The sequence below is a fragment of the Chiloscyllium plagiosum genome, unplaced genomic scaffold, assembly GCF_037043375.1.
Source record: "Chiloscyllium plagiosum isolate Xiang-an unplaced genomic scaffold, Cpla_swu_hap1 HiC_scaffold_5, whole genome shotgun sequence".
In the NCBI taxonomy this organism is placed as follows: Eukaryota; Metazoa; Chordata; class Chondrichthyes; order Orectolobiformes; family Hemiscylliidae; genus Chiloscyllium; species Chiloscyllium plagiosum.
The window spans coordinates 2,345,220-2,360,235 of record NW_028270143.1 but is presented as its reverse complement, the minus strand read 5'-3'; the positions used below and the strand labels follow the sequence as shown (position 1 = coordinate 2,360,235).

Below are 15,016 nucleotides of genomic sequence, written 5' to 3'. Positions count from 1 at the left end.
TGCAATTGTACCAGCCTCCACCACTTCCTTTGGCAGCTCATTCTATACGTGTACCACCCTCTGTGTGAAAAGGTTGCCCCTTAGGTCTCTTTTATATCTTTCCCCTCTCACCCTAAACCTGTGCCCTCTAGTTCTGGACTCCCAGACCCCAGGGAAAAGACTTTGTCTATTTACCCTACCCATGCCCCTCAATTTTGTAAACCTCCATAAGGTCACCCCTCAGCCTCCGACGCTCCAGGGAAAACAGCCCCAGCCTGTTCAGCCTCTCCCTATAGCTCAAATCCTCCAACCCTGGCAACATCCTTGTAAATCTTTTCTGAACCCTTTCAAGTTTCACAACATCTTTCTGATAGGAAGGAGACCAGAATTGCACCCAATATTCCAACAGTGGTCTAACCAATATCCTGTACAGCCGCAACATGACCTCCCAACCCCTGTACTCAATACTCTGGCCAACAAAGGAAAACATACCAAACGTCTTCTTCACTATCCTATCTACCTGCGACTCCACCTTCAAGGAGCTATGAACCTGCACTCCAGTACTATCAACTTTAAAAGCTTCCTCAAACCTTACCCTTCAGCCACACTCTGATTGCCTCCCCTTGATCTTTTAAATCTTACCCTGGTAGTGATTTCCTGCAGTGAAGCATGTTGAGAGACTTAGCAGTGTTAAATGTGTGACACAATGCACTTTACATTAGGAGAAAGGATTTTCAGTCCCCCGAACTTCTGGTAAAGATCTCTCTTTTGATAAATACTATGGAGCAAATGGAGTTGGGACTAACCTAGCCTGAGTGAAACAAAACCAGTTATCCAAAATTAACTGTGTAGTGACCAGTCACTTCTGGTGGATGATCTACTCTGGAAAGTTAGGTCTATCTTTATGGAGAAATGAGAAGGTAGTGGGGAAAGGGAAAGCCAGGGAAACGAGAAATACAGAAAGACCATATATTAGTCACTACTACTCCCTTCCATCCTGGACACTGTATTTAAAACCCATGTCATATATGTGACATATCAAAGAGGGATTAGGTTATCAAGCAAGGACAGACTTATGTTAACTACATGGGTAAAAATACCAAGTATTCTGGACAAAGCTGGTGATTGAGAAGCACATTTCATATGATAACAGAATTAACACAGCTAAGGCCAAGATGGGTTGAGAGCTGAACATTTCTGGCTACAAAATCTTCAGGAGGAATAGAATAAGAAAGGAAGTAGATGGATTGTGAAGAATGAATGGCAGTATTTATCAGATCTTTTACAACAGCTTTTAAACATAAAGATGATATAAGACAACATGGAACGTTGAGATATATGTGCTTAAAGCTAATGAATGATTATCTAACTTTCTTTAGATTTATGAGTAATGGAAAGGAAACAGAGGAAGACAGAGAAAGATAAATGTAAAAAGGATTACCTGAAAATAAAAAGGGACAAATAACAGTTTGAGTTCAATCATTAAAATAAAGTAAAAGCAATGTAGTTTCTAAGGAAAAGGGAAAATTTTACAATGTGTCCAATGACTCTTTGCTAGGTTAATGCGAAGCCATTATCAACTTCCTTGTTCTTTCTCCAAAGTCCCACATCGTCTCCTGTTTCAAATTCTCTTTGTCTCTGTCTCAACACTCATTTTGGCAAAGAATGTCATACCACAATCAGAAGTAAAATAGAACTTTCTGGACAATAATAATCCGGTAAATAGCAGTCAATACAATAATAATTCTGCTATTCTGTCAAACTTACAACTTTCCCATACTTCAAAAAAAAATTCACATTTTTCTTAGAAAACAGAATGCAACACACTACGTACTGCAATAACCCTCAGTGTAAAGAAATTATGTTCACTTCCACTTTCAAATTGTTAATGATTATTTTACAAATACACTTATTTCCCAACCAGAGGAGCTCTGCTAGAGACAGAAATGTTAGCCTGGGAACACAGTGATGTTTTGAAGTGGCAGGCAACTGGAAATTCAGAGTCATTTTCACAGACAAGAGTATAGATGTTCTGCAAAGCAGTCACCAGGTCAGAGTTTTGTCAACCCCTCAACGTAAAACAGACTACATTGTGAACAGTGAATACAGTCAATTAAGTTGAGTCAAGTACAGGTAAATTTTTGAACTTCGAACAACCAAGTCCCACAATTACCTGGACTATACATCCTCACACCATGCTTCCTGAAAGGACTCTATCCCATTCTCCCATTTTCTCTGTGTCTGTTATAATTGTTCTGACGATGCCACCTTCCACTGGGGAGACTCAGAAATGTCCACCTTTTTCCTCAACTGAGGATTCCCCACCACAGTGCTGACAGGGCTCTTAGCTGTGTCTGACCTATCTCCCGCACTTCTACCCTCTCTTCCCTCCCACATCAATGATATGGTCCCTCTGGTCCTCACTTCCTACCCCATCACCTCCCCACATCCAAAGGATCATTAGCTGCTATTTCCATCACCTTCAATGGGATGTCACCAACAAACACATATTCCCTCCCTCATTTGTGAACATTCTGGAGGGAATGGTCCCTGCAGGTCACTCAGGCCTACACCTCTTCCATTCCCAACATCTCCTTGCATCCTCACAGCACTTTTCCATGAGATTGCAGAAGGTGGAACACTTGGCTGTTTACTTCCTCCCTCTTCACTACCGAGTCCCCAGACATGCCTTCCAGGTGAAGCAGTGATTTACCTGTAATTCAGTCAATCTATTCTCCTGTTATTGCTGCTCACAATGTGGTCTCCTCTACAACGGGGAGACAAAACGCAGATTGGATGACCACTTTGCAGGACACCTATACTCTGCCCACAAAAATGACCCAGAGCTCCTAATTGCCTGTCACTTCAACATATCACCCTGTTCCCACTCTAACATTCCTGTCTCAGGCCAGCTCCAGTATTCATGAGCCTCAGCACAAGGTGGAAGAACAACTTCTAATTTCCACTTGGGGCCCAGCAGCCTCTAGGACTCAACATCAAGTACAATATCTTTAGATCCTGATTCCATCCTTCCATGTTTTTATCCGCCCCCCACATTCAGGCCTGTTATGACATGGGTTGCATTAAGCACTGTCATCCATTTTTCTCACTCTTAGTTCTTATTATCACTTAGTCAGCATTCTTTTGCACTGGGAGAAAGTGAGGATTGCAGATGCTGGAGATCAGAGCTGAAAACGTGTTGCTGGAAAGGCGCAGCAGGTCAGGCAGCATCCAAGGAGCAGGAGAATCAACGTTTCGGGCATGAGCCCTTCTTCAGGAATGAAAGAAGGGCTCATTCCTGAAGAAGGGCTCATGCACGAACGTCGATTCTCCTCCAAATTCTTTTGCGCTGGCCTGCTATCCACAATCTACTGTTTACCTAACCTTTTCAGGACTCTTTCTGGGTTCTGTCTCCATCTTTTCACTCACCTCTCTTCACCCTCATCCCCTGCCATTTCAGTTTCAGCACAAGTACCAATTTTTCCTAATTACTAACAGTTCTGATGAGGAGTCACTGGACTCTAAACATTAATGCTGCTTTCTTTTACAGATGCTGCCAGACCTGCTGAGTTTCTCCAGCAATTGGTTTTCATTTAATATCTGTGGAACTTGCTGACTGAGAGCTCAGTAGAGGCAGATATAGTCATGGTTTTAAAAAGGGAATTTAATGTTTGTCAAAAGAGAAAACGGTTCACAGGACTACAGGGAAAAGGAGCAAAATTACTGCAGATGCTGGAATCTGTACTGAAAACAAGTGCTGGAGATCACAACGGGTCAGGCAGCATCCATGGAGAGACAGCAAGCTAACATTTAGAGTCTAGATAACTCTTCATCAGGGCTGACATGAAGTGTGGAGGGGACAGCATTAATGCAACAGTGGGGGCTGGGGCTAGAGGTAGGGGTGTACCAGTGGAGAAAGGGTGATGATAGTTCAGGTTAAGTGATCATAATGTGAGAATGGGAGAACAATGGTGTGTCTAATTGCCAAACTGGAGAGAACAGACAGTCCCACTGGAGATGGGGCAGGGGAGAGAGGACACGGTGACAGAGTATGTAACAAATACAGTAAAGCTAAAAGAAAGATAAGGAATGAGTGTGGGTTCGCAATCTGAAGGCGTTAAACTCAGTATTAAGTCCAGAAGATTGTAAAGTGCCTAGTCTGAAGATGACATGTTATCCCTCCAGTTTGCGCTGTGAATTGCTAGAACACTTCAGCATGCTGAGGACAGACATGTGAGCAGGATGCTGTGTTAAAATGAGCAGCTATAGGAACGTCGGGGGTCCTGCTTGCTCACAGACTGGAGGTGTTCCGCAAAGTGATCACCCAGTCTGCGTTTGGTTTCTCCAATGTAAAATGGACCACATTGGGTGCAGCAAATACAATACACAAGATTAGAGGAGTTACAGATGAAGTTCTGCTTCACCTGGAAAGACTGTTTCGGCCCTTAGATAGTGAGCAGGGAGGTGGTGAAGGGGCAGGTGTTATACCTTCTGCAGTTACATGGAAGGTGCCACGGGGAGGGAGTTGGCATTGGTGGTCAAGGAATGGACTAGGATGTCCTGAAGGGAACGGTCCCTACAAAATGCAGACAAAGAGTGTGAAGGGAAGATGTGTTTGGTGGTGGCATTCTGCTTGAGTTGTCTGAAATGGAGGAGAATGATCCTTCGAATGCAGAGGCTGGTGGGATGAAAAGTGAGGACAATGGGAACCTGATCACACTGTTGAGAGTGATGGGAAGAGACAAGGGCGGAAGCACGGGTGAGAGGTCGGAAGCAGTTGAGGGCCCGAGCAATCACAGTGGGAAGCAAGGCATGTCAGTAGCGCTGTTTTAGAAGGTGGCATCACCCAAACAGATATGATGTAGGTGAAGGAACTGGGAGAATAGGATGGAGTCCTTGCAGGACATGGGGTGTGACGAGCTGTATGAAAGCAGATATGGGAGTCAGTGGCTTTGTAGTGGATGGCAGTGGACAGTTTATACCCCGAAATGGAGAAGGAGAGGTCAAGGAAAGGAAGGGGCATGTCAGAAATGGATGATATGTAAGTTATAGAGGAGTGGAAATGGGAGGCAAAATGAACATATTTTTCAAGGTCCAGGCAGGGTTGTGAAGTGGCATCGAAACAGTCATTGATGTACTGAAGGAAGAGTTGTGGGAGAGGGCCAGTGCAGGATTGGAACAAGGATTGTTCCACAAAGAGACAAGTATAACTGGGACCCGTACGGGTGCCCAAAGCCACTCCTTTGACTTGGCAGAAGTGAAATGAATTAAAGGACAAATTGCTCAGTGAGAAAAGTTCAGCCAAGCAGAGAAAAGTAGTGATGGATGGGGATTATTCAAGTCTCTGGTCAAGAAAGAAGACGAGAGCTCTTGGGTCAAAATCCTGGAATTCCGTCCCTACCGACATTGTGGGTTAACCCACATGCAAGTGAACTGCAGCAATTCAAGAAGGCAGCTCACCACCATCTTCTTAAGGGCAAATAGGGATGGTCTATCGATGCTGGTCAGCCAGCAACGCCAAAGTCCCACAAATGAATTAAAAAAAACCTCAGACCATCCTGGTGGGGAATGGAGGTATAGAGAGATTGGACATCCATGGTGAACAGGAGACACCATCTCAGTCTCACTGGGGTGGGGGAGGGCAGAGACAGTCTGTTCTCTCCAGTCTGGCAGTTAGACACAACATTGTTCTGATATTCCGATCACTTAATCTGAACTATCAACACCCTTTCTCCCCAGTACGCCACCCTCCACAACCACCTAACTATTGCGTACATGCTGACCCCTCCACACGTCACATCACCTCTGATGAAGAGTCAGCTAGCCTCAGAACGTTACCTTGCTCTCTCTCCATGGATGCTGCCTGACTCACTGTCATCTCCAGGAATTTTGTTTTCACTACAGGGAAAAGCCTTGGGAATGGAACGTAGTAGATCTTACAGAGAGTAAAATCAGCACAACAGGTCAAATAACATCCTTCACTTCCAAAACTATCAGCTAAGTCTATCTATTCTGTAGTTCCATGAAACAATTTGTATATTTAAACAGCATTAGGAAAAATACAGCCAGAATTTTACTAACCTTCTACCTGAATTCATTCACCTTCCAAGGCTGCGTACCATTAGGCTCTGAGGACTTTTCATTCGAAATTCTGCTTCTTTTCAGAAGCATTGCAACACCTGTTCAAAAAGGAAAGATATAAGCTATGTAACTACAAATCAGTCAGTCTAAAATTAGTGGTAAGTCAGTTTTTAGATGTCTTAGTACAGATTAAATTGAATATTCCCTTAGAAAGACAGGTTTTATTAAGGATAACAACATTGGCTTGTAAAAGGAAGATCATGCCTCTCAAACTTATTAAAAATTCTTTGAAGGAATGAGACAATAAATAAAGTGCAGTGGATGTTGGATTTCTTCCAAAAAGCATTTATAAAGTGGCATACAAGGGTTTACTGATTAAATTGAGGTACATATTAAAAGGGAGAATAGGATTATAGCTGAAGGACACAAAACGGGCAGTAGTGATTACTGAATCTTTTTACGAACTGGAAGGATTTTAAGGCTAGTATTCCCTTCGGGTTAGGATCACTATTATAATTTGATAACTACACATCAGTACAGAACATTGATTTCTTTATGTAGACTCGGGAGAATAAAGACAGGGAGCAGATGGGATAGATGGACATCAGTCAAACGTTTTGAGGTGACATGTTATGAGAGGAAATATAAAGGTGAAGAAATGGAAGATAAATGAAGATAAATCCTGAAAAAATGGTGAACAAAGTCGTCAAATCCTCCCCCATGCTAATCGCTTTGTCCTTGGCCTCTTGGAATGTTCCAGTGCATCCAGATGTAAGTTTGAGGAACACCATCTTGACTTTCAGTTAGAGACTTAATAGCATTTCAGATGCAACATTGAATTGACAATTTCAAATAGTACTTTCTACCACTTTGTTTCCTTTCTCTTTCCTGTTTATTTTTCTTTCAATGGCAAGGATACACATCCCCTTGAAACTCATCTTCTGCTCCTTTACCTGCCCCATCACTACTCTCATTTGCCTTCTGGCATCAACCTTAATGGCATTCATTTGCATCGAGTTGCAACTAAGTTCTGGAAGAATTGGAGGACTAAGGTTTAGAGAGAGTCTTAATCTTAACAGTAGGAAGAAGGGCCAATGTTAGGAGAATGGGAATACAGCAATCATACAGAGAAGGATTGTGGGGAATGGTAACTACAGAATATTAGCAAATAGGGTCAGAAAAGAAATAATACAGATTTAAAGAATGAAAGATTCCATATTGAAATCAATGACAAATGGAAATATATGATTATGATATGAAAGCCATTACAGAAATATATTTGCAAAGTGAAGCAGAGTTGGGAGTTGGAGATGCAAGGTATTTGACATTTTGAAAAGGAAATGAAGGAAGGAAAAGGAGATGGAATAGTTTTCTTGTTTAAAAGAATAAGATCGGTACAGGAACAAGAAATGCTATCGTCTTGGAAGATCAAGATGTAGGGCTAAATATTATCATTTCATTTTTATTGAATTTCATGGAGGATTTCTCTTCACAAGGCCATAGTTAACAGGCCTTTGTGAACTGAAACAAGTCATTGCGGTGCTGCCCTGCAAGGTTCATAAATTAGTCCTGGATATTGCTGATAAAAGGAGAGTGGTGCCCCGCATTGTGGACAGGGAGATGAAGGTCCTGGTGAATGGAATGGATGGTGCAGAGGAGGGATGGCCTCTATTCCCAGGACTGGCATAAAAGACCACAACTTCAGATCCCGCCAGCCTGCTCCAAAGTTGTCACTTGAGTCAATGGAGTATCAACTGTCTGGAAGAAGGTCAATGACTTTCTCTGCTTTGCCAAAATAATTCACTGTTTCTCTGCCTCTCCAGCCACCTCCCACTAAGGCTCATGCTTTATCACTCTTAGTCTGTCATCCACCCCAATTCCTAAAATTTACCAATCCTGCACGCCTTCTGTGTTGCCTATTCATTCATTCGGGGGACCTCCCCACTTTTCCCTGACTTGCACCAGCGCTCAGAACCGTGCCACCCACTTTCATTTCCTTCAATCCCTCTCCTCTTACAGCAGGAGAAATTGACCCAGAATAGGGCCAAGATTAAAGTGGTGCTGGAAAAACACAGCAGGTCAGACAGCATCCAAGGAGCAGGAAAAATCGATGTTTCGGGCAAAAGCCCTTCAGGAAGGGCTTCCTGATGAAGGGTTTTTGCCCGAAACATCGATTTTCCTGCTCCGCTTTTCCAGCACCACTCTAATCTTGACTCTGATTTCTAGCATCTGCAGTCCTCACTTTCACCATAATAGGGCCAGACAGACCAGGACTGATGGCGGGGTACCTGACATTCAGCTCCTCACCCTCAGTGATGAGGGGATCTCGACCCTCACTGACGAGGTCTGGAACTGGTCCTGTGAAGACACAGGAACATCCATACTCAGCGACCAAGTGAGAAGCAATGTCCATTGTTGTGTTCCTTTGAGTATCCTACTGTGGCTATATTTAACATAGTAGAACAACTACCCCTTGTTCATGACGCATTCGCTCTTTTGTCTCTTGCATTAGTAGGGTCACTACAGTCAACAGGGTGGCCCCACTAGATAAACCCTTCGCCATATCGGAGGAGAGCACAGATTATTCAGAGGAAGCACTAACAAGGCTGTGTCCTGCATCCTCCACCTGCTCATATCCTGATACCTCGGTGGGTATTTTAGCTAAATTGGAGTCGGAACCACGTGCAACTGCCCCAGGCCACTGGCACCAGGAGCACTGGCAGAGAACAGGCCCAGACTTTGAGATATGGCCATTTGGTTGAAGCACGTGCAGTGTGTTTGTCACATATGCTGCTGGTACAATGTGTAGCTGTGAGATTGATGTTATCAATCATGCTGCTAAGCTGCAACATGTAACCCTTTGACTGATGACTGCTGACAACTGTGACAAGCTGCGTGCCTGCCTTTGTGTCTGCATGTAACAGCAAGGCAAGACAGAACTACTGTGAGCCTTTAAGCTCTGTTGAGGGGGAAAAGCTGAAGCAGGCAGAGATGCCGTGAGCAATTAAACAGGCATCAAACGAGTGTGACCTAAGAGAACAAGTAAGGATCTGTGGGAGAAAGTGAGGACTGCAGATGCTGGAGATCAGAGCTTAAAAATGTGTTGCTGGAAAAGCGCAGCAGGCCAGGCAGCAAAGGAACAGGAGAATCCACGTTTCAGCCATAAGCCCTTTTTCAGGAATGAGGAGGGTGTGCCAAGCAGACTAAGATAAAAGGTAGGGAGGAGGGACTTGGGGGAGGGGCGTTGGGAATACGATAGGTGGAAGGAGGTTAAGGTGAGGGTGATAGGCCGGAGTGGGGGTGGGGGCGGAGAGGTCGGGAAGAAGATTGCAGGTCAAGAAGGCGGTGCTGAGTCCGAGGGTTGGGACTGAGAAAAGGTGGGGGGAGGGGAAATAAGAAAGCTGGAGAAATCTGCATTCATTCCGTGTGGTTGGAGGATTCCTTGGCGAGGAACCCTCCAACCATAAGGGATGAATGCAGATTTTTCCAGCTTTCTCATTTCCCCTCCCCCCACCCTCAGACTCAGCACCGCTTTCTTGACCTGCAATCTTCTTCCCGACCTCTCTGCCCCCACACCTTAACCTCCTTCCACCTATCGTATTCCCAATGCCCCTCCCCCAAGTCTCTCCTCACTACCTTTTATCTTAGCCTGCTTGGCACACCCTCCTCATTCCTGAGGAAGGGCCTACGGCTAAGAGTCAGTGGGAGTGGGAGTGTGTGTGTGTGTGTGTGTGTGTGTGTGTGGGGGGGGGGGGGTACCCGACGCTTTTAGCGGCGTCCCCTCAACAAAGGTGGTGTGTGTGTGTGTGCACGTGCGCACACACACTGACACCATTAGGTCCCACATATAACTACTTTAACTGTGTCTTAGCGCACATTGTTTTTCTGCGCTGCTTCTTCTGCCACCTTCTCCTCTAATCATGGCATATTGAATCTTTCAAGATATGGCTGTACAGTTAGACCTTCCACTTGTGGATGATTGATAATCTTCCTGTTAATAATTACATATTTATGCAATCATTGGAACTGACAAACACAGAAACAAATAGAGACAGAGATATACACAGAAACACACATATACTGTACACAGTCAGTCATACATGCATACATACAAACACACAGACACCTGTACCCACACAGACACAAATACATCAATATAACACTAGATAAACTCCATTCTCATCGTACATATGCACTGAAATATATACAACCTACACAAGATTGGTACTTCCAACTCTTTCTCTCATAATGATCCTTAACAGTCAGATTGCTCCGATATTTTGTAATTAGACCTTTTCTTGACATGTTTCTTGGTTGCATAGAAAAAGTTCTACTCTTTTTAAAACATAGGGTATATGTTATTTCAAAGAAAGCAATTTTAATTTTTATTAACTAATGCAGCAAATCAAATACCAAATACCAAACATACTTATGTGCGCTGAGTTTCTGCAACAAAACCTTTAGCCAAACAACTGTGTTGATATATCCATGAGTAACATTTGAGGGGTGAAATCCACCTTATCCCATCATGTTGCTATCTCACTACTTCTCTGATACATCAGCAAAGTTGCATGTCAGAAATTACTCCTACTGTGTCCCAAAACCAGGACAAAAGGAGTCAATAAGTGTTTTAATTATTGTTCTTTTTTAAAAAAATAATCCCTTTCTGATACAGATATTGTATACCACCTTCATCCAATGGTTGAAAAGGGCTGGTTGGATCACAGGGAAGCATTGTATTACATTTTGCAATCTACCTCAAGCAACAATATCATCAACGAAATATGATTTGGATAGGTCTCAAATAGGAAAACGTTACATAATTCTCCTAATTGGAAACTCCAAACTTTACTTGGCTATTACTTTTAAGTCACCTTCATCCAACCATTCCTTTTGGGAATTACTTTTGTCAGAGAATATCACCATTGGCTCAGACTTTGTTCTGCCAGACAAACAAAACTCTATTTCCATGGCCAGTTTTTCTCATAAACATTGTTTTCTTTCCAGCCTTGCTCATTGACTGGCTGGCATGGCAAAGTTTATAGGGGAGAAAGTGAGGTCTGCAGATGCTGGAGATCAAAGTTGAAACTTTATTGCTGGAACAGCACAGCAGGTCAGGCAGCATCCAGGGAACAGGAGATTCGACGTTTCGGGCACAGGCCCTTCTTCAGGGTCTCATCCATACTCCCAATACAAGTCAAACTGTATCAATTCTTTTTTCAGTTTTATGAAGAACTTCTGAAATATCGTCAAGTTCTGCCTGGACTGTGAGAAATCTTGGAGAATTCACGATGCTGACATCTCTGGGACAGTCAGACGTTTTCAAACCAACAAAGAATCTACTGATCTTTAATCAGCTGCTCATCAAGCTCCCTTCAGAACTTTTAACAGACCAGAGAGTCAGCGCTGCAAATCTTAAAATAGTGACTTCTGTAAAACTGAGAAACGTGGCGCGAGCTATTGTCCACACTAGAGGCATTTGGCACTATTCTGTGCTCAAACATTTGTCTGTACTCATTCGCATATGATCTGCATTCCAAAGTGCTCATTCTATTGAAGTGATCTAAAGGTGATCTATTGAAGTGAATTACCCTGAAATGAAATCACACAGTGCACGCATCATAATAACTGTAAACATTTATTTACCTTGAAGTGCTCTGCAGCATTCAAGTGAAATCATCTGAAATCAGCCATCAAGGAATGAAGCTGAAACAAAAGCACTATAAGGGATTCCTCAGTCTAGAAGTGATTAAGAAGTCCTTTAAGTCAGAGATCACAAAGTTCCAGGGTGTTGCTAAGTCCCAGCTTCACTGGCATAAAGAGTGTGATTGCTTCCCATAAACAAACTACAACTGTGATCATGATGGTGTTATTAGTATTACTTATTGTAATGACAGTAAGGAACAATTATTATGATGGAACATAGGCCTGATCCTTATATTTTTCAGCCAAGTGGCAGTTTTGACGGTTTTTATGGGGGGGGGCTTCTCTCTACAAGGCCTAGCAAGATTTCTGCCTACCTATCATACCCCACAGAGCCTCTCTCGTCCAGTTCCAGACCATCTAACTACCTTAGAACAACTCACATTTATTGGCCTTTTTAATTAAATAGCATATATTCTGATAAAATTGAACAACAGGAGCTACACGTGTTAAAGTGAGGGTATGGGAGAGGGCTGGAATCTCGAGGAAACGATAAATGAAGATGAGAGCATGAAACATTAGCAGAGCTAACAGCTCCCAAGGCTTCATTCCCAAAAGCAGGAAGGAAAAGAAATGGATAAATGAGAAGGGGTTAACCTGTGAAAGTAGAGTGTTAATCTAATCGTTGTTGGTTCCTTTGGTTGTCATGCAGTGTTTAATTACATTGGCAGTTTTTGCTTCAATGAGACTTCACATTCTGTGGACACATAGTTGTCATTTCACAGATTGTTAGCAGGAGTTTTGAATTGCTTTCCAGGTAGTACATATACAAAGAATACTCAAAAAGACTGACGTTCTAGTCAAAATATGGAGTCCACAAATTTTAGCCAAATGACACTCATGAACTTGGTATTGCAGGTTTTGTTTCAAATTCAGAATAACATCTGTACCACACATGGGGTGGACTGCACTGGATGTGATTTTTGCTAAGTCAATGGCATGTGTAGGGACAGTCATCGCACACAGTGATGTTAATCAGCATCTAACCTTTGGGCACTCGCAGAGCCATTTCTATTTTAATATTCTGGCTATTGCCCTCTCAACCTCTCACAGCTGAACAAGCATTTATCTGCAGGAAATAACCCTACCTGCGCTGTTTAAAGGGATCACCAACTACTCAGTTTAGTTGTTGAGTGATTCCTCCTGACTGTTCCTTCGTTTGCAGGAGTTTTTGGTGGCGTGTACTGCTACTTAAAACTGGCGAGGTCTACAGGGAGTGGTGTTGCATAGAGAATCATAACATGGTTTCAGCATAACTGGAGAGTACTCTGCCCACTGTTTCTGCCAGAGCACTCAGCTAGCCCCTCTTCCCTGCAAATTCTCTCTCTGTGGATAATTATCAAATTTTCCTTTAAAATCCAATCCCAGACTGAATCTGCTTCCACTGCAGTCTCATTCCAGATCTGAACTACTTGCTGCATTAAAAAAAAATTCTCCTTATGTCTCTTTTGCTTCTTCGGCCAATCGCTTTAAATCAGTGTTGACTGCTTCTTGATGCTTCTGTTAGTGGAAACAGTTTTTCCTTCCTTACCTCTGTCCAGAAACTTTGGAATTTTGGATGTGTCCATCAAATTTACTCTCTCCAAGGATAACTGCCATTGCTTCTCCAATCTACTGGAATAAGTCCCTCATCCTTGGAGTTGTTTCTGTATCGTCTCTAACCTATTTACGTTCCTCCTAAACTCTGGTGTCCAGAGTTCAAAACAGTTCTCCAGTTGAAGTTCAACCAGTGTCTTAATAAATACCATAACTTCATGACTCAAGTACATTTTCAACCTGCCCTGACACCTTCAACTTATGCATATTGTAAAAAGTGCATCTCCTTTCTTCATTCTTGATTGTAGACTAAAACAGAAAAATGATCCACTTAAAACCAAGAACTGTGGAAGGGATTGTCACACTTCTAAAAGCAACTTACTGATTGTGAGTTGTGTTTACACTGCTGCTTTGCAAGCAATGCAGGAAGAGAAATAAGGCACCAGAGCACATGGTCATTGGAAGGTTCATCCACCAACAGAGTGTTGACTGGATTGGGCAACAGTAACTAATTGTGGATGCCAGAAGTTACCAACTTGATGACAAGTCTCCAATTAGCTCCTGAGCAGGTGAACACTTGGGTATTTTCAATAAAGGGAGGAAGCTTCCTGAAAGAGTAGGTTCTATGTTGCTATCATTCTGCTGAAGCCTGCAAAAGGCCAGTTATTTCTCCCCAACAATTTCTGTAAGCTGTTTCCTACAACCAGTAACTAACATGAACCCAGCCAATGTTTTATGCTAATACAATTTCATCAGATGGGTAAACTGGGGTCTTTGAGTAGTTTGATTGTCATTGACTTTTATGACAACCCGAGGAATAGTTGGACTTGTGTATCAGATACTTTCCAAAGTGGGCTGGATAATATTAACCTCAAGGTCAAGACAGCAGCCTCTGAACATTTGATTCACACTTGTATTATTAACCTATATCTGTCATGCCATTTTTCAGCCTCTTCTTATTCTGTCTCTATCATCATCTATGGAGATCTGGATTTGTTATTCGCACCTTTCAACCTCATGGAAGCGAGGCTTATGCTCCCATGACAGTTTTACCTGCAAATTGTTGACTCTCACAATTAATTACTTGTACTCTAGACTGCTTGTCCTTTTCCATACTTAATATAAACATTATGATAGCATGATCACGGTCTCCGAAATATTCCCTCTTGGAGACTTGATCTATTTTACCTACTTCATTCACCACAATCTGATTAAAAAAAAAACCTCCAATCTTGTTGGACTGTAATCTAGAAAGTTCTTCTGAACATAGTTAAGAAACTCTTCCCTTCTCTGCCTTTTACAATATTATCATTCCAGTCTATAGTTATAACTACTGAATAATTTTTCCTCTAATTTATTTGCAAATTTGTCCCTCTATACATTTCCAACTCGTTGGTGTCCTTATAGAATATATTCAGCACTGTGTTGGCACATTAATTATTTTTTAACTCGAAACAAAGTGGTTTTGTCCTTGACCACTCCAGCATATCCTTTCTCTCCACTGATATTTTCCTTAATGAATACTGCCGACGGCCTTAGTTCTGACCTCAAGGGTTCAGGGCTTACTCTCAGACCTGGTGTTGTCTACGACAGAATGAGATACACACAAAAGGAGGACGTGTTGGTCAAAAAGATAAAGGTCAAAGGAGAGAAGAGGTCTTAGGCCACATTCACTGAGTGCTCCAACTTCAGTACATGCAACATTTCTATTTCATGA

The 15,016-nt window shown here is 42.6% G+C and overlaps 1 protein-coding gene across 8 annotated transcripts in view; it reads right to left on the bottom strand.

Moving 5' to 3' along the window:
* The window catches only part of lrrc3b (leucine rich repeat containing 3B), a 64,636-nt gene that overhangs the window by 4,776 nt on the left and 44,844 nt on the right, over nucleotides 1-15,016 (bottom strand). For all 8 annotated transcript variants that reach the window (XM_087986908.1, XM_043689472.2, XM_043689474.2 and 5 more), the window contains one exon: nucleotides 6,061-6,158. The gene's annotated coding sequence lies outside the window, so the exon portion shown is untranslated. The remainder of the gene's footprint in view (nucleotides 1-6,060; nucleotides 6,159-15,016) is intronic.